We start from the raw sequence: 20660 nt of genomic DNA, 5'->3' as shown, positions 1-20660 counted from the left end.
ATGATTTCCTCCACTCCACTCCGGACAAACAATTCAATTTCACTGAGGCCACAATTGTAGTAATCCCCAAACCTGATAGAAACGCCACCTTGGTTAAAAACTTCCGCCCTATTTCTCTCCTTAACTTAGATTATAAGATAATGGCAAAACTACTTGCATTAAGACTTACCAAAGTAATCCCGTCTCTCATACATAAAGATCAAACAGGGTTCATTAAACAAAAATATATAGGAGACTAGCTGATGCCCCGGCGTTGCACGGGTATTTAATTATAGCAATAACACTGTAAATGGATTCAAATAAAGATACTTTATACTAGTGAAAGAAATTATTTTTTTACAGCTTTATAAAAAGTACAATATTCAAATAAAAATGTGAAATATTTGACAAAATGAATACAATACAACTAACGCAAAACTTGATTATAAACAACATTTTTAGTTTCACCTCCAGGAGCAAGAACATATAAATTCTTGGGTGAACCCACCCTTGAGCAAGCAACATAGAGTTGTCCATGGGAAAAACAGGGGGATCTTAAATCCACTCCACAGTATGTAATAGTCTGTCCCTGTGATTTGTTGATTGTGATAGAGAATGCAAGTCTCACTGGAATTTGCAATCTCTTAAACTGAAAAGGAAGATCTGTTGGAATAAGTGGCATCCAAAAGTTTCAGTATTGATTTAAACAACTCAATATGTGGAAACTCAGGTTGAAAAGAAACTCCATGCAATTTTTTCCCGGTTCAGAATGGAACCTGTGTTCCTAGTTCAGCATATGTGAGTACTCATGTAATGTAATAACATTATGAACTGGGGTGCATGAAGGAAACAGTTACAAACACAGTTAGAACATACAAACTCTATATGTATGGTGTCCGTGGTAGAATAGAAACGATGTCCCTAGTGGTTATAGTGTCATAGAAAGTGTTTTATAGTTGGAATTACTGTGAGAATGGCAGCTTTTTACATTTTTTCCATTGATATGAATGGGTGAAATCTGATTTTCTGTTTGTAGCTCCGCCCACGTGTGCAGGTGGGCCGCGAGACCCCCAGAACATATCATCCCAGGTAGTGAGGGATCTGCATACCAAGTTTCGTTCAAATCGATCAAGCCGTTTTTGCGTGATCGCGGCACATACACACACACACATACATACACACATACATACCTCCGATTTTATATATATATAGATAACATGCATCTCTTTCATCATATTAATGCTCACGCTAAAACAATGTCAGACCCTGTAATAGGCCTAGCTATTGATGCTGAAAAAGCCTTTGACCGGGTGGAGTGGTCTTTTCTTTTCCGTGTCCTGAAGTGGTATAATTTTGGCTCATTCTTCACGGATTGGATAGAAACGTTATATCGCCAACCCACATCTCGTATTCTGATTAATAACTCTTTATCTAGTAAATTTTCCCTTCACAGAGGTACTCGGCAGGGCTGTCCTCTCTCACCATTGCTTTTTAATTTAGTGTTGGAGCCCTTCCTTTCAGCTATCCGACAATGCCCCTTAATTAAAGGCATACCCTCCTCTAATAGAGACTTCAAATTAGCAGCTTATGCTGATGATGTTTTACTCTTTCTTAGGAACCCTCTAGTCTCTCTTCCTCACCTTATTCATATTATCACTCAATATTCCCTCCTCTCCGGTTATTCCGTCAATTGGGAGAAATCAGAGATTTTCCCTCTGAACGATAATATTCTTCCCTCAGATCTAGCTCACTTTCCCTTCTCATGGTCGCATGAAGCTGTGAAATACTTGGGGATCTTAATACATAAAGATCCGGTTCATGCTCAAGATCTTAATATATCCAAAGTCAAAAATATAGTTCTAAATACTACATCTCGATGGTCTCCACTTTTTTTTATCCTGGTGGGGTAGAATAACATCCATCAAAATGACTTTGGCCCCTCAAATTAATTACATTCTCTCTATGCTTCCTCTTCTATGCCGAAAATCATTTTTTCAATGGCTAAATAGGAAGTTATCTGAATTCATTTGGAACAAGAAAAAACCTCGAATTGCTCTCGCCAAGCTGAAAGCCTCTAAGATTAACGGTGGTCTTAACTTTCCAGATTTTTATCATTATTATATTGCTTCACTAGCTAAATATGGTGCTTACTGGCTCACTGACTCCTCTCTCCAAGATCCTCCTGCCTGGTTTGAAATGGAGTGCTTTTTATGCATGCCTTTACACACCTCCTGCCTACTAACGGTGTCAATTCCCAGACACTTGAGAAGGTATTCTTTGTTGAGTTCAACGCAACATGCTCTTCATCTTTTAGATAAATTGGCTGAGATCTCAATTTATGATAGTCCACTCATGTCCCTTTGGAATAATTCTAAAATCCAAAACCATGGCAAATCCCTCTCATGGAAACGATGGCAGCGGGCAGGTCTATGGTTTGCCCATCAATTGTCTACTCCAACTGTGTCTGTTCCTTTTGATGCAATTTGTTCTACATACTCGCTACATCCTTCTGTTTATTCACAATGGCTTTCACTCACTGAAATACTGTCTTCTGTGCATATACGTTTTGACTTCATGACTTCCATCCATACTATTCGTCATTGGTCTGTACTGTCTCTACTAAAAGGCAAGGCGATATCTCTTTTTTATAGTATTTTAAGAGATCACTTCTTCACTTTTTCTCCCCAATCTATGAAACACTGGGAAACTATACTCACTACTCCGCTTTCTGACATTGATTGGGAACTTTTCTGGTCTTCAACAAATCGCCCACTTTTATCTTCTAGAGTCTCACAATCAATGTTCTTTATTATGTGGCATGCAGTATGGACTCCAATTCGCATGTGGAAAGCCAACTTAAAACAAGACTCTGTTTGCTGGAACTGTTTAAAAGATGTGGGAACTCTTGACCACATGCTTTTTCACTGTACGCTAGTCCGTTCCTTTTGGACTCGCATTTGGATCACCATACAATCTATTACTAACTGCTCGGAAGAGATCTCTATGGACATTGTAATCCTTCGCTCTCAACATCCCTGCTTTGCACAATCAAATTGTCCTCCTAAACTCATTGATACCATGTTTGTGACTGCTCTCATGCACATTCTGAAAAATTAGAAATCATCTTCGTTATTAGACTATACTTTTTGGTGGAACTCTCTGTGTATGTATCATAGATTTGAATCCTATGCATATGAGAAAAAAAATGCATCCAGACGTCGTGTACTTGGACTTCAGCAAAGCCTTTGATAGCGTCCCCCACCGCAGGCTATTGGGCAAGATGAAATCAATGGGATTAGGTGAAACACTTACAGCATGGGTCCACGATTGGCTGAGTGGAAGAACTCAGAGGGTGGTGGTTAATGGTACCATCTCTAAAACGTCGGAGGTGACCAGTGGGGTGCCGCAGGGCTCGGTCTTGGGCCCGATCCTTTTCAACATATTCGTAAGAGACATGACTCAGGGGCTTCAAGGTAAAATAGCATTATTCGCCGATGATGCCAAACTAAATAACATTGTGGGTAATGGCAGTCTGTCCGACAGCATGACGCAAGACCTGGTTTTATTGGAACTTTGGTCCTCGACCTGGCAGCTTAGCTTCAACGCTAACAAATGCAAGGTCATGCACCTGGGCAACAATAATCCGTGCAGAACGTACACATTAAATGGTGAAACCTTAGCAAGGACTACAGCAGAACGGGATTTGGGGGTGATCATCAGTGAAGACATGAAAACGGCCAATCAAGTGGAGAAGGCCTCATCCAGGGCTAGGCAAATGTTGGGTTGTATCCGGAGAAGCTTTGTTAGTCGGAAGCCCGACGTCCTAATGCCCTTGTACAGAACCATGGTGAGGCCTCATCTGGAGTACTGCGTACAATTCTGGAGGCCACATTACCGTAAAGATGTCCTGAGAGTCGAGTCGGTACAGCGGATGGCCACCAGGATGGTCTCGGGGCTTAAAGATCTATCATACGAAGAAAGACTGAACGAATTGCAGCTATACTCTCTCGAAGAACGCAGGGAGAGAGGAGACATGATTGAGACGTTTAAGTATGTCACTGGTCGTATCGAGGGAGAAGATGATATTTTCCTTCTTAAAGGACCCTCCGCCACAAGAGGACACCCGCTGAAAATAAAGGGCGGGAAGTTTCATGGCGACACCAGGAAATACTTCTTCACCAAAAGAGTGGTTGACAGCTGGAACAAGCTCCCAGTGCAGGTGATCGAGGCCAGCAGCGTGCCGGATTTTAAGAACAGATGGGATGCTCATGTCGGATCTCTACGAGGGAAAGGTCATCAGAGAGCGATTAAATAGGGGGGGTGGGTCAGCGGTGTGGGCAGACTCGATGGGCCTCGGCCTTTTTCTGCCGTCACTTTCTATGTTTCTATGAACCCCCATGAACTTGAAGCTTAACAAATCACCTTGGTCATTCCTGGATACCTATGTACGTTCTGTTCCGTAGACACTCCTGTCTTCCTTTTCTTTCCTTTTCCTTTCTTCTTTTTCTTCTTTTTCTTCCTATTCCCCTTTTTTTTTTTTTTTTCCTTTTTTGTTGTTCTCCCTCACTTTTTTCTTATATATTCTTCACATGCAGTTCTAATAATAGGAACCTTTCTTACTGTTATGTTCCTCTATAGTTGAATATAGATTTGTAGGTTCTTTATACAGAAAGCTTTATTTTGATCTTATGTATTTGTACTGCTTCCTGTATTCTCTAAAATACTCAATAAAAAATTATTGAACAAAAAAAAAAAAAATTATTCTCCATCACCATGTCTTTCTGATTTGTTTAGAATAATGTTCCGTGCATTTTTTAGGGTTTGATTCCAAGCACCAGGAAACATGTATGAACAGTCTTTTATATTGTTATTTTATGAATTGGATCATACCACATTCATCATCAATATCAGCCAATAGAAGTTTCTGTAACAACTGTCTCCTGTAAAGTCGTTTCAAGGAAACAATAACTCCTTGATCCACTGGCTGCATTACAGATGTCACATTTGGAGGAAGAAAAAGCACTTTGAATCCACCTTCCTCTCGCTCTAAGCTTTCAGCCGTAGGATGTGATAGTGCATTGTCCAACTATAAAATTATGTCGCTTTCTTTTCCTGTATGAAGCAGGAATCTTCACTTCTGGTATGAAGCAGTCGTCATACCAGTCGAGGAAAATTTCACAATTCATCCAAGCTTTCTTTTGGCTTCTGTATAACAGTGGGAACTTATGTACATTTTTGAAAGCACAAGGGTTTTTAGATTTACCAAATAGCAATAACTCCAACTTATGACTTCTAGTTGAATTTCCCCCCATCAACAGTGTGATACGTTCTTTGGATGACTTGAACCCAGGAGCCGACTGTTCCTTATGACTAACCCAGGGGTCCTCGAGGGCCGGAATCCAGTCGGGTTTTTAGGATTTCTCCAATGAATATGCATGAGATCTATTTGCATGCACTGCTTTCAATGTATATTCATTGGGGAAATCCTGAAAACCCGATTGGATTCCGGCCCTCGAGGACCAGAGTTGCCCACCCCTGGACTAACCAGAGATTTACTGGGAAGTGATTTCCAATTCAGACCCGTTTCATCTGCATTATAGACACAATCAGGATCATAGTTTTTGATAATGCCATTAAATTGGACAAGAAAGTCATTAGCTGCTGGTAAATTTGCGGAAACTTTTTCACCTTGAATTTCAATCTGCCTGATTCCGTGGCTTTGAATTCAGAATCTCCATGAAGTTGCTGATTGGGCCATTCAATTTCTGGGCCAATTTTAGCTGAAAAGGCAATGGCCCTCTTCTAGCAAACTGCGATAGCAGTTTTTTAGCGTGGGGAGCTGCGCTGAATGGCCCGCGCTGCTCCTGACGCTCATAGGAACTCAATGAGCGTCGAGAGTGCTTTCAATTATCAGTGCCAATTAAAAAAATTAACTTAGGCACCAAGATCAGCTAGGTGTGCCAATCTAAGCACCTAACTGTAGGCATCTTTTATAAAATCAGGACTTTACTGCCTACATAATGGGTTACAGTAGAATCTCATTTGCTAACAGGAAAATTAGGGCATGGCCATTAATGCTAAAAATAGGAAAATCAGCCATTTTACCCCTGTGGTAAATATAGCCTTAAGAACATAAGAATTGCCATACTGGGACAGCCTTGGTGCACGGGATTGACCCACATAAGGATGCACTAAACCAGTGCATTGGAATTTTCTTTAGGTAATTTTGAGTACTGTGTGTCTTTGCCTTCTAGTCTTCCTTTTTTGCCTACTTATCCACTGCTTCTCATGAGGCATCAGTAATTAAAATGATAAACTACAGTAGAAATGCAAATGAAAGTCTCAGGCCTCTTTTCTTCCGGTTACTGCCAGGAAGAAAAGGCATGAGAACCTACACCCGGATCACTAGGAAAATAAAGGCCTTTGTTCATATCTATATTTAAAATGCACCTGTTTGAGCTGTGAGCATGCACTGACTTGCCCATATTTACTTTGCAAAATGCCATGTGCATTCTCAGTGATAGTATAAAACTGAACTGAACATTTAATGGAAAATTCTGAAAAGGTCACCAAAATGTAGATGCTAGGAGGCTGTGCACTAACCCGTGGATTTTCTATACTGCGGCCAAAGTTGCACAAGCAAATCTGTATGCATTCCCGATTTGTACACGCAACTTAATTGTTTAACAAGCCAATCAGCACAGATAATTGCTAATTAACAAGCAATTCTTGGCTCTAATTAGAATTTAAGCACATGACCTACGTAGGGCTAGATTCACGAACCTGCCCGATCGGGACCGATCCGTGTCCGATCCGGGCAGGTCCGATGGATTCTTCAAACTCCAATATGCAGATGGGGGCGATTGGAGGAACGCCCCCATCTGCCAGCATGGATTGCTGGTGTGCGATCCCACCGCATACGCAGACCATCTGTAGATGGTCTGTGTGTGCCCATCTGAGCCGCGACTTTTTTTTTTAAATTTTAACTTTTTTAACTTTTTAGCCCAGCGAGCCTGTGGTTTTAACCCACTTTAAACCCACAGGTTAAAACCACGGGCTCGCAGTGCGGGGAATGGCAGGAGAGATTCGGGGTGGCAGACAGGAGAGATCCGGGGACAAGCTGGGGTTTTAAATATCAGGTCTTATTTCCTAACTCATATGAAATGGGCTTTATGGTAGATGATGTACAATAATACCATTGTCATACTCTAAGCCAGCAATTTTCAACCTTTGTCATCCCACGGCACTGACAAGGAACTAAAATTATATCAGTCCTGCATTTGGTCTTTCTTCCCCCTCCCCTTCCAATGGTCTACCATTCCTCCTTCTCCATCCCCCCCCCCCCCAATATTCCAGCATTTATCTTCCCCCCCCAAATAGTCCAACATTTTTCTTTCTTCTCACTTCCAATGGTTTAGCATTCCTCCTTCTCCCTTCCCCGTCAATGGTCCATCATCCCCCCTTCTCTCCCCATCAATGGTCCAGCATTACCCCTTCTTCCCTCCAATGATCCAATATTTCTCCTCTCAACCCTTCCCCCTCCAACGATCCGGTATCTTCTTTTACCTCTCAATCTAGTCCCCTCTAGTACCTTTAAAAAAAATTCCTCCCCCCCTAGAAGTCTCTGTCAGTGTGCTGCAATTCACACATGCTGCTTGCCTCGAGCTCACAGCCTACTGTCTGATGCTTCCCGCCTATGAGGAAATAGAAAGTGATGTCAGACAGAAGGCTATGAGCTCCAGGTGAACAGTGCATATATTTGCTGCTCACTGTTGGAGACCTCTAGAACAAAAAATGACTTTTTAAAAAGTACACCGGCAGGGGGTATGAGGAGATGCTGGATTTCCAGCTGGGAAGAAGCAGGAGGGATAGAAGCCAGACCGAGCTGGTGGGGGGGAGGGAGGGATGAAGCGAGGCAGCAAGGTGGGGAAGAACACTGAGGCAGTAATGTCACTTCTGAAGCCAGAAAGATTCCAGCACAAATTATGCCCTGGATATGCTGGGTTGCGGGATCCCTGGGAGTGCAGTGCTCTTGCAGTCACCCCTCCCTAAGACTGACCCTAGGTTCTGCTCACCCTCAAACTCCCTCAATGGCCCTACTAATAAACGACTCTTCCCCACATTCCCACAGTACACCTGCAGATCATTCACGGCAGGCAAATATGCCATGGCACAACAGCTGAGCATTGGTAAATAAGGGCCTTGGTGTAGTATTTGTAACTATCTCTATTTCGCTGATTGTCCAGCCTTCTTCTGTGTAAACCGCCTAGAAATTGTTTGATTGTGGCGGTATAGAAGAATAAAGTTATGTAACCTAATGATACATCAGGAAATAACAAGCTGGTAAATTCTACCCTGTTACAAATGTTGAAAATTAAATAAGCCCGATTCTGAGACGTTATTTCCTCATGCTTGGTCCTGGCTTTGTAACTTTTGTGCATATTTGTGTTCAGTGTTACTTTCTCACACATGGCAACCGTCACCATGTATACAACAACATGAAGTAAGACAAGATGTCCTTTAATTGTCATGATGCAAGAATCAGCCTTTTTATTCCACTGACTAGGGGGGGATTTCAGAAGGTTGTATTAATAAATGAGTCTTATCTAAAATTAGCATTTGTGTGTAAAGCTAAGGTGGCATTTTCTGTCTGAGCACAGCAGAATCTACCCCCTCCGCCAACATCTGGATAAAGATAAGTGCCAGCGATCCTCTGTGTTGGGCCAGTGACGGGCCTACCTTATCTTCATCTGCATCCTTATTTTATATGTTTCTATGGAAGATTTATGTGCAAATATCACACTTTCTCTGTATACTCCCCGATATTTAGCTGGCAACGGTCAGTGTTTTTTAAAATGCTGATAGTCACCAGCTTAATTATACCCTGATATTCTGTATCAGGCCATGTGCCTAGCAGAGGGGGGAGAGAGGTTTGTTCATGGACTGGGGGGAGGGGATTAGTTGCTCTGCGCCATATTTTTTTTTGTAACCAAAATGCCTTATGTAGGTCCCTGACCAATATTCAGCTGCGGCCTGCATAAAGCTAAGCGGGTGAATTTAGGACAGTTTTTAAACTGGCCTAAATTCACCCGATTAGCTTATTCAGCCCTCGGCTGAATATAGCTGGGGCTCACATAACCCCCAGCTCCTCCCCAGCCCGCTCTTTACCTACCCACTTTTTTGGGGGGCTGATCAGAGCCAATATTCAGCGGCACTGCCCGGCTTAATGGTGCTGAATTTTGGTGTTTGGGCAGTGACTGGTGATTTAAGCAGGCCAGAGCCTCTCTAGTCTACTTAAATCGCTTTAAACAAATATCGGCCCCTTGGTATTTTCCAACTTATTTGCACATATGATAGACCAAGCAATAATCTTAATATAACTTTAATTCCATAAAATTGCTTGATGTTACATTTAAAAACATAATTCACTGTAAAATCATTTTTGCTATGGATAAACAGCTAAACTGTATGTCTCTTAATTATGGTTGATGGTGGTTGTAGAATACGTACAGCTTTTTGTAAGATTATGAGCTTTGCTTCTTAAATAAGATTTACTATGTTGGATCTTAATGTTTCATGAGTTTGGTCATTTGAGAACTCCCAACTGATCTACTTTTCTAGATCAGTGTTTCTCAACATGCAGTACTTGAGCCGCTTGTGGGGAGGGGGGTATATGGCAAGGGTCTCCTTCAGCGGCATACACCCCTTCCTTCAGCGGCATACCCCCCTCCACTAAAGAGCCTTCATGTCCATGCGCTCAGGAGGGTCTTGTCAGCTCCACCCACTTTGACACGTTTGCGTCAGAGGGGGCGATTCCAACAGGGTCTCACGAGCGGTAGACTCGAAGTGTCTGCGTTATTTAAGCTAGCGCCAGTGCCGGGCCTTGTATACACTCTGGACTCCCTGACAGGCAGCGGGAGGGTGGCAGAAGACGGAGGACTCTTCATCGCTGGAGTTAGCTTGGAGTTGTCCAGACTGTGGGGCCACCCCTAGCACGCACTTCACCTTCCATGCCTCAGAAGAACATCATGGAAAATGACTCCAGTATCATGCCAATAAAACTGCAAGGGGGTAGGGTCCCTCAATGAATGGTCATCAGCACTATTTCCTCTAAACTGAGCAAGAGTTCTTGACCTACATTCCTGCCAGTGAGGGGGGTGGGGTGATGTTTTGCTATCACATGTTCAATAGTAAAGGTCAGGAAGTTCTGCAGGATTCCAAGGAATCTGCCTGTACCTAGTAACTTTGATACCTAGTACAATTGATAAACCACCCCCCACTGGTAGCAATGCCATTGGAGGGCTCCCATTCAGCTCAGAGCAGTGAATCGCAAACTGTGTGCCACAGCAAAATTCCTGGTGTGCTACCAGGGTAGGGTTACCAGATTTTCTGTTCAGAAAATCTAGACCCCTTAGACCCGCCCCCCAGGCCTGCCCAGTGCTACCCATCACGCCCCAGTCCCACCCTAGCCCTGCCCCGCCCTCTGCTGTCTGCTCTGGTCGGGTAGGAGGGCATCCGTGGATGCTCTCCTGCCCTACAGCGATTTTGAGGGAGGCTTTTCAAAACCCGAACAAAGTGCTGGGTTTTGAAGAGCCGTCTTGGCCCCCGGACATGTCCATGGAAATCTGGATGTCTGGTAACCCTATACCAGGGATTGAGTCACTTCTGGCGTCGGCAACTCTCCTCCTCTTTTCCCCTCACATGAACCTCGTCTCATTTTCCCTGAGGTCGACCATGTTTGTAAGGCCTCCGAGCATGCGCGGATATCGACATGATGACATCATCCACCATTATTAGCAAAGGATAGATGTTTTCCAACTATCCATGAATCCTCCCATTTAGACAGTTTACATGGCCCTCAGAAATGCCACCAGAGGTTCAATAGACTTTCATAACCACTGGCTTTACGTATCCAATCTTCACTGGGTTGTATTATGTTAAATTTGCGTATTAAATGAGATAAATTTTACAGTGTCATATTACAGTGTTCTAATGCTACTTAGCTTGGGTGGCGAAGTGGCAAGGGATCAGCACACCAACATGTTTCACCCGTCAAAGGGGTTTCTTCAGGGCTACAATCCTTTCTTAAGACAATACTTTCACGACGTGGCCACCCGATTCTCTCTACTAAGATCTTAGTAGAGAGAAATTTATCTCATTTATCTCATTTAATACGCAAATTTAACATAATACGACCCAGTGAAGATTGGATGCGTAAAGCCAGTGGTTATGAAAGTCTATTGAACCTCTGGTGGCATTTCTGAGGGCCGTGTAAACTGTCTAAATGGGAGGAATCATGGATAGTTGGAAAACATCTATCCTTTGCTAACAATTGCATACTCACCTTCCATTTCAATAACTTTGATCATTGCCACGCACAAATTTATCATCCACTATTATGCATGCATGCATGGTCAATGCATCAATGTCCGCGCATGCTCAGAGGCCCTCCAGACACATCCCCAAGCTCAGGGAAAACAAGATGCGATTTGTGTGGGGGGGGCTGCGGGTGGGACGGAGCAGGGTTGCCAGAGCAAAAAAAAGTTTGCAGGACACTGGCTTAGATGGAGCAATGATCACCAGGAGTCAGGGTCCCTCAATGAATGGTCACCAGAAGCCAATTTAACTCAAGCGCACATCTGGCACCAAAATGAAATTCAAACCGAGGCAAGGCCTTGGCCATCTAATGTCAACTGCCTGCTTAAAACAGCTTTTCCAACAGAATAATAAAAGAACTTCTTAGCCATTCACAATCACAGTTTTATTGTCTTATCAATGTTTTGAAAAATTTCTAATCATAGATTTTTAGAGAAGTTTACAGTAGACTGGATTCCGTGAGTTCTTTTCCTATGGGTGGCGACAGACTTTTGTTGTCTGTGTACCATGAAGTAAATAATGTCCCTGAAGACTAATTAAAATTAAACAAAGTTATGTTACAGCTGCTTCTGGCTAAACTTGGAGAGAGTGCCAGGTTACTGGAACCATGACTAATGATATTTTGAATGCAAAGGCTCTGCAAGGTTAATGCAAACATTAGCAGATAAAGCAGATTTCAAGAAAAGATTCCCAAGCACATTCTTGAAATGCATTGTTTATGGGGCATTTAAAACTAACAGCCCTTGTTTATTCACACAGCAGCACATTGCATGCGATCCAATAAATAGATCCTCAACCTAATTTCTAAAATAGTGTTTTCTTCTTCTGGAAGAAATGTGCTCATTATGTTTTAGAACTTACTCTTCCCCCCTCCCCCCCCTTTACAAAACTGCAGCATAGTTTTAACGCTAGATGCGATGGTAACAGCTCTGACACTCATAGAATTCCTATGAGCATTGAAGCTGTTACCACCGTGGCCGGCGCTAAAAACCACACAATGGTTTTGTAAAAGGGGCAGGGGTTAGTAAGATCCTATTTGGCATTTTCACTACTTGGTTCCTTTAGATTGGAATGTCCATAGATCTCATCTTGCAAGAAGTTCTCAAAAATTAAAACTTTTATTTCCTTCCCTTAGGGGTAATAATAGATCAACCAGGAGAGTCAGTTACTCTTTCGTTTTCAAATTGACTGAGCTATGGAATAACTTACCGCTTGTACTAAGAAGCTTGGGATCCTTCTTTCACTTCCGGAAAGCTCTGAAGACTTTCCTGCTTGCTAAACATTTTGAAAACTAGCCCCTTTTGTTGATTAGATTTTCTGTTCTCTTTTTCTCTTAAAGTATTATGTTACCACTTACTATAAACTGAGTTGATCTCCATTTGGTTGATGGCCCAGTCTATAAAACTAGGTTTTAGTTTAGTTTAGTTTAAACGAGAACAATTTTCAAAAGCATCTGGGTAAAACGACTGAAAACTGCCCATTCTTCAACTTCCCAGCAGTGCTAGTAATCCACAATACACATATTTGTGGCTGCATTGAGGAGCAGGGGAGAAAAGAAATGCATTTAGGGCCAGATTCTATGAACGGAATCTAAGCGTGCCTACATTGCAGGCACCATTCGTCATGGTTGGCAATCAACTGATAGACGCCACTTATAGAATCCTGAAAAATCACGTTACATCATTTTCTCATGTCAAGATGGGACCACTATACCTAGCCTCCTCTTACTACAAGATACTCCAATTCCTCAGGTAGAATCCATACATATTCTTTGTGTCATACTGAACTCCACTCTGTCATTCCATGGCCAAATTTCTCAGGAGTAAAACGATCTTTCTTCAAATTGCGCTTGATTCGATCCATCTGCTCACTTATTTTCCCTTCAGCTCTTAATGTCTTAGTACACTCATTAATTATCCAGCAAATCGATTACTGTAATTCTCTATATGCCAGTCTAAAACAGAAAAATCTTTATAGATTACAAAATACCCAGAATACAGCTATATGGCTCATTTAAAAGGCTAAGAAATGTGATCATATCACTCCCCTGCTGAAAAAAGCCCATTGGCTTCCCGTCTCCCACAGGACCTTCTACGCGTATAAGATACTAGTTTTGATCTTTAAAACACTTCTCTCTCAAGAACGTACCTAAATCGCTGTCTCAACCCATACACCCCAAATAGGCCTTTCAGATCAGCTAACCAAAAACAACTCTTGGTCCCCAGTTATCATGAAACTGTCCATGAGCACATTCGGCAATTAATTTTCTCTGTCAACAGCCCAACATTATGGAATTCCCTGCCTATCCACCTGTAACTTCACACATCAATCGAAAAAATGTAAAATATTCTTCAAAGATGAATATGCTAAAACTTAGATTCTGTTATGTTTCTCCCTTTGCATTCGCCTAATTATCAGAGAAATTTCCAAGAAGCAAAGAGCTACCCCTATGGGGTTTTTTCCCCATCCCCACTCTTTTCTTTCAAACATTTGTAGTTCTACCTTTACCTTCACTATTCATATTATGTTACTCACCTTTAAATCTCTGATATCTAAAACCCCAGCTTTTATTTACAAAGCACTGATTCCTTATACTTCATCTAGATTACTGAGGTCGAATGACCAACACTTATTAATCATTCCCTCCCTTAAAATTATTAACACATGTCGGCAATTCATCTTTTCCGTTACAGCTCCTCAAACATGGAATTCCCTTCCAATTTACTTAAGAGAGGAAAAAAATTTGGAAAAATTTAAGAGCAAACTCAAAAGCTTTCTTTTTAAAGATGCATTTAATGACTAAATGAATTGCTTAGGAGTTTCTTTTTATCTTTATATCTTTTGAGAGTTTTTGTCCTTCCCCTTCCTATTGTTTTTGACCTTAATTATCTTTCTTTTTATTAATCAGATTTTATTTCTTGTGTTTTATTATGTTTTCAAAGTTGGTTTTTATTATGTTTCGTAGATTTAGGTTTTTTTGTTAGTTATGTTTGTCTCCCCTAATTTTGTAATTTTATCGATTTGTTCATCGCTTAGAATTTGGAATAAGTGATTAATCAAATTTTATAATAAACTTAAAACTTGAAACTTGATATCCCTTTATCTCTTTCATTAGAGTTGTAAACTGCCTAGAAGATAGATAGTGTGGGATAGCAAAGAAAAAAATAAACTTGGAAAACTTAATACCATAGAGACTGCAATATACCCAATCAGCTTGCCCTATGTGGTTTAAGATTTCACCAAAGCTAAGGGAGATTGCAGATCAGCCAGTGGAATAGGGTTCTGCCATTTTGTTTTATTTGAAAAGCCTTTCTCTGAAGACTAGTTTTTAGGGGACATACACAGTGAACTATTAAATTGGGGACAATGAAAAGGTGGCAATGTTCTCTTGAAATGGATATTTTCCCATTAGAAATAATATCTAAAAGTGAAATAACCTTAATGTCAACTTTTCTGCAATGGGTATGACACATCTTCAGGAAGATGTGATCAATTCAATAGCCTATTCCTGTTGCATTATACTGAAAACTCAGTGGACCTGACCTTAATTTTCCTTTCTTCCTATTGTTCACATCCAAACCCAGCAGGATCTTTTTCGTACTGAAATATTACAGTGGCTTGAGCTTCTGTTTCATTTTTCCCCACTTCCTCCCTGACTTATTACTTGATTCTGCACTAACAGTTCTGAGAAATAATATTTAAGGCAAGCACAAAGCTGGCACACTTAGAAAAATGTTTCAGACAACTTTAAAAAGTATCTTCACAGTTCATTTGTGGGCTTTTCCCTGTCTCTCTGACCTTTCAAAAGAGTATTATATTGTTGGAGGTAAAGGATGTTCTTGAAGGTGCTACTTCTGAACAGACATGTTCAGAAGCAACTTAAAATAATACATTATACCCTCCCTATTCCTTTTTAATCCCCATCCCCTTTTTGCATTTCTATTCTCTCTCTCTCTCTTGTGGTTAGTACCTTTTGTAAACCTTGGGTGCAATCAATGTTATATCAAGGCTTGTTGAGATGGCTTGAGGAAATCCACTGCTCATTCCTAGGATAAGCAGCATAAAATCTGTTACACTACACTTCCCCCTTCCTATTCGCGTTTTTGACATTCGCAGTTTTGATTATTCATGATTATTTTCCCCCAGGCCCCCCCCCCCCCAAAGAATCGCTCGTTGGCAGCCCGCATTGAAAAAAAACAGCCCCGGGACTTGGATCAGGGCAAGGAGGGAGGAAATCGGAGGAAGAAGGAGGCAATTGGAGGAGGAGGTGATCGGAGGTGGAGGGGGCGATTGGAGGTGGAGGGAGGCGATCGGAGGAGGAAGGGGCAATTGGAGGAGGAGGAGGCAATCGGAGGCGGGGGAGGGGGGTGATTGGAGGTGGAGGAGGCGAGCAGCCGCCCCAGGAGCACGGATCATACCTGGTGGTCTATGGGTGACGTGGGGCAGGAGCGATCTTCCTACACTTCTGCCCCGTGCAGAGCCGTGCTGTGAGTTCCTGTGGTGTCATGAGACTACAACATAGTAGTAGATAAACTACTATGGAAAAAAAAAATGTATCACTAGTATTAAGCTAGGATTCTTTTAGAACTAACTACGTAATGCCTTTGGAATCTCTCTCTCAAAAATATTGAGCACAACTAGGCTCAGGCCTGAACACTGAGTTAGGCCATTAATCACCCATCAAAATTTTAGTTGTTCTTTATTATCTACACTCCATCATTTCTAATCTCCTAAAACATCCTGGGCCCTCTCCTAGGATGCTCATTTAAATTATGATCCTCCTTTGTGGAGCAATATCAAAATCTTGGCTAAAACCTAAGTATATCACAGCCAGCACATTCCCAGATGAGGTCGTTAGGTTCTAAATAAAGCTACAACCATTACTTGCATCTAACTCTTGGTGTCATCATTTTAGAGTAAAGGGAGAGTGGGTAGAAGCATGTGGGGTTGAGAATTCCAGTATGACAGGCTGTGGCGTATCTAGCACTCACTGGGCCCTGGGAGGGTGGACCGAGATGCCCCCACCCCAGTGCATGTTGTGGCTACTGACAGTGTGTCCTCGTGAATTCTCACTAGCAGGTCACTGTATTTTCCACAAACCCGAGTAGAGACAGGTCAGAGTTCATCAAAGTTTTATTGTTCTTCTTATTATTGTTGTCAGAATGCACACCAGGATTTCTCCCACTTTTACCAAGGGTTTCCTTAGTTCAAGCAAAAACATACTTCATTTAAATTCAAAAAGGAAAAACACTCCAGCGATTAGACCAAACCACAATGCCCTTCATTCACCTTCCTTGGTTTAGGCACTTGTTCAGTTTCAATGATTAGCTCAGACTACAATTCCTACAATACCCTTTATTCACATTCCTGGTTTAGGCAGCTGTGCTGTTCATTAACAAATTCACACTTTTCTCAAAAGCATACATCACAGTTGAAAAAGAAAACTTCTCTCCTAAACAGGGCACAGTTTTCAGTGGCCCAACACTCTCTGCCCCAGCCAGTGTGACTGAGCAGAAAAAGGAAAAAAAAAACACCAGAAAAACACAGCTTGTATGTATTGCTCAAACCCACTTCATGAGTTATAGCCCCATTTCAGCCTTCCACTCACTGCATTGACTCCCCTTTTAAGTTTAGGTCAGCTACCCACAGTTTCCTCTCTTCCATTTCTACCTCAGGAGGGACATTGGAGAGTGGTGTACTGGTAAACGCCCCCCTCCTGAATCCTCTGCGATCAGGCTGGGGGGGAGGGGGGCAGGGCTGGGGCAGGATTGGGTGCATGATGGGGCGGGGATGGGTAGGATTGGGCGAGCCTGGGGGTGGGTCTAGGGGGATGGATTTTCCAGACGGAAAATCTGGTAACCCTACTCCTCCCCCTCTGTGCTCAACTATTAACCACCCTCTGGGTTCTCCACAGCTAGAGCATCAAGAGCAGTGCTAAAGGCTGCCTCTCTGGCTGGTGGAATCTATCCTCTGCCGGGTCCCACCCACAAAAAGTTGCTTCAGCATGGTGGGATGCAGCAGAGGATAAGTCTCGCATGCCAGAGAGGTAGCCTTTAGTGTTGTCTCTGACGCTGTAGCTGTGGAGGACCTGGTGGGTAATAGCTGTGCACAGCGAGCGGGGAGGTAGCAGAAGGGAGAGTTCAGCTGCAGGTGGCCCCTACCACTGTGCTGCTCTGTGCATTTACCCAGGCTCTCTCCATGATAGCAAAGCGCCTGATGACAAGATAAGGCATGCCTATCTTTGATAGGCTTACCAGATTTTCCATTTGGAAAATCTGGACCCTCCTAGCCCCGCCCCCAGGCCTGTCCAGTTCCACCCCTCCCTGCCCTGTTACACCACAGTCCCGCCCAACCCCACGCTAGCCACACCCCATCCCCACTCCTGCTGCCTGCTCTCATCAGGCAGGAGCACATCCTTGGATTCGATGCGATGATATCACGCGCACACATATGTGAATGTGATGTCATCACATGGCAGCCGCGCTCCTGCCTGACAGTGATTTCTTCCAAGCTTTTCAAAACCCAACGTGCCGGGTTTTGAAAAGCCGTCCGGACCCCCCGGACATGTCCTCAAAAAGAGGACATGTCCAGGGAAACCCAGACGTCTTGTAACCTTAATCTTTGTTCAACTTGACATTTGTTTGTACTCAGTCAAGAATCAAGTTGAAAATAAAGGGGTAGGTTTTATCCCTGAAGGGTACATGCCTTGTGAGTGATTGTAAAATGTTGCCAAATAAATGGTCCATAATTGCCTAGTGGTATTTCTTTTCAGGCTTTCTAAGTGAAATTGCCAAAAGAACATAATATAATGGGATTTGGAAGCACGAGCACGATTCTGAGATTGCTGTCATTTGACAACTGCTGAAACCTATCAACAGCAATTCTGCCTTCAGAATCTAAGGACATACGGCTCAACACATGACTTTGCAGAGCAGAGCAAAAATAAACAGAAATGGCCATTGGCAAGTGAGCTATCCTAGAGGAAACAGAAGCTCAAACTTAAGAGGTGCCACAAAAAAGTGTATAGCATATCAGTGCGTGGAAACCAAGAGATTACCATTCCTGATTTGTTTAATGATACCCATGCAAAAGACTTTAAGGGCATTTTTACTAAGCGATAGTAAAAAGTGGCCTTGGTGTGCCATTACGTGGGGCTTTGTTACCACTGCCATAAAATGGATGATTTTGTATTTTTGTATTAATTGCCTTGCGCTGATGTTGCCCTTAGTGCATGGCCATTTTTTAAAGAATTGACACCTGAATCCTTACGCAGTATTCCTATGCTAATCAGTTAGCCTACAGTAAAGTAGCTGTGCTAACTGGTTAGTACACACTCCGGCCCCCGACATGCCCCCTCCCAAAAATAAAAGTTAATATTGTTAGCTTGTAATTAGCGCATCCTACGTATACCATTTTAAGCTGCATTAGGTGTATCTTAGGGCCTATTGCAGCTTATTAAAAGGGCCTCTTAATTAATTAAACTCTACATCTGCTTATTGAGAGCTGTACCTAGAAGGTCAACATGGCTTATGACCTGTTCTAAACTTGGGCTAAAGGTGGTTGTACAATTTGAAGAGAAAGGGAGTGTTATCCTTCTGCACCCCACAAGAAATGCCTTTTATTGATGTCGGAACCCAGTTTTAGATAAAAATTAATATAGACTTTCACGATGTATCCTGCCTGCTCACTGAAGCTTAACTGCCACCATCTACTGTGTTGCTCTGTGTAAAAAAAAACCCTCTGAAATCTCCAAAGATAGGCATGCAGTTTTGCGCGTACCTTGCGCTAACATTTTGTGAAACAATTTTACATGCCCAAACCATTTTTTTTTTTGGGGGGGGGGGTTTAAAAGATGTACACTTAGGACAGAGGTGCCAGCTATAGTCCGCCTACACTTTTTAAGGGGGGAACCCCCAATGGCTAGTTTGAAAGATTAAATAGGTATCAAGCAATAACTTTAAAAATATGCTGATTTTTAGAAAGACATTCACTATAGCAAAATTGTCATATCCTTACCTGGTACTAGTTATGAGCTCACCTAAGCAGAACCACTGAGGAAACTGTGCTGTCTTGTACTCTGAAACTGGAGTGTCTGCAAGCCATATTGCTCCTTGAGATGATATCACTGAATCACTGAATTAATTAGTAACCTACAGACCTGGGGTTTTTTGTGTGTGTGTGTCTCTATGGAAAAGGTGTCTGTTTCCTATTTTTTTGCTTCTTTCTTTCTTTGAGCATGCTCAGTTTCCAATAACCTGTCATCTGATCCGAGAGAAGCCGTCAGTACAAAACCTGGAGATCAAGGTTGCGTGTGCTGCCAGTAAGGATTTGGTAGAGAAACTAAATTTCAGAAACAGTATAATTTACCTATTGTTAAACTATTCATGACATACTGCCATCAGATGGTTGCTTCTAAATGTTCATTTGAATATTTCAGAACAATAACGGAATGGGACTAGTTGGCATTGAGATGTTTTATTTGACAAAGCTCTGGTTTACTTTTATTGCAAGTCTTAATACATTTCTATACGTAGGACATCATAGTGGTTTACAAAAATAATCAAAACAGTAATAGTGCAAGAAGAAGAGGCAAAGAGAAATGAAATGGTAAAGTATGAAGGAGCGATTAAGGAAAGCCATGGATGGAAAGGGCCTGCTTCCTACAGCGGCCGACCCAGGTCACAAGTACCTGGCCAGAGCCCAAAAAAGGAAAAAAGCAGGACATGGACTTCTCCTCTAGGAAATTAGCCAAACCTTTTTAAAACCCTGCTAAGCTAACTGCTTTCACCACATTTTCTGGCAACGAATTCCAGAGTTAATTACACACATGAAGAAATATTTTCTCCACTTTGTTTTAAACCTACTACTTAAGTAGCTTCATCACATACCCACTAGTCTTTCTATTTTTGCAAAGCGTAAACAAGCAATTCATGTTTATGCTTTCCACTCTAGAAGATAGGAGGGACAGGGGACATAACATACAGATGTTTAAATACGTGAAAGATATTAATATAGAAACAAATGTTTTCCAGAGAATAGGAAAATGGTAAAACTAGACTGCATGAATTCAGTTGCAGGGTGCTTGTCCTGCAAAATCCTCATGTCATTCTTTGTTTGCTGATTCCCACAATGTCTTCTTTGTAAGATCCCCTTGCCGTACCGGCTCTTGCTTGTAAGCTCTTTTCTTCATTGTAATCCAATACCGCAGCCCTTCTGAAAGCTTCCCATCTTTGTATGGACTCTTGTGTATTGTAAATCACCTTGAACCTTTATAGGGATAGAGCGATCCATAAATCCTAGGTTAG

General features: G+C 42.1%; 1 protein-coding gene across 7 annotated transcripts in view; it reads left to right on the top strand.

Annotated features, from left to right (window-relative positions):
• Positions 1–20660, top strand: part of LOC117346428 (serine/threonine-protein kinase TNNI3K) — a 278321-nt gene that overhangs the window by 253107 nt on the left and 4554 nt on the right. The gene's annotated exons all lie outside the window — the stretch shown is intronic.

The sequence above is a fragment of the Geotrypetes seraphini genome, chromosome 12 (genome assembly GCF_902459505.1).
Source record: "Geotrypetes seraphini chromosome 12, aGeoSer1.1, whole genome shotgun sequence".
NCBI lineage: Eukaryota > Metazoa > Chordata > Amphibia > Gymnophiona > Dermophiidae > Geotrypetes > Geotrypetes seraphini.
This window is presented reverse-complemented; position numbering and strand designations above follow the sequence as displayed.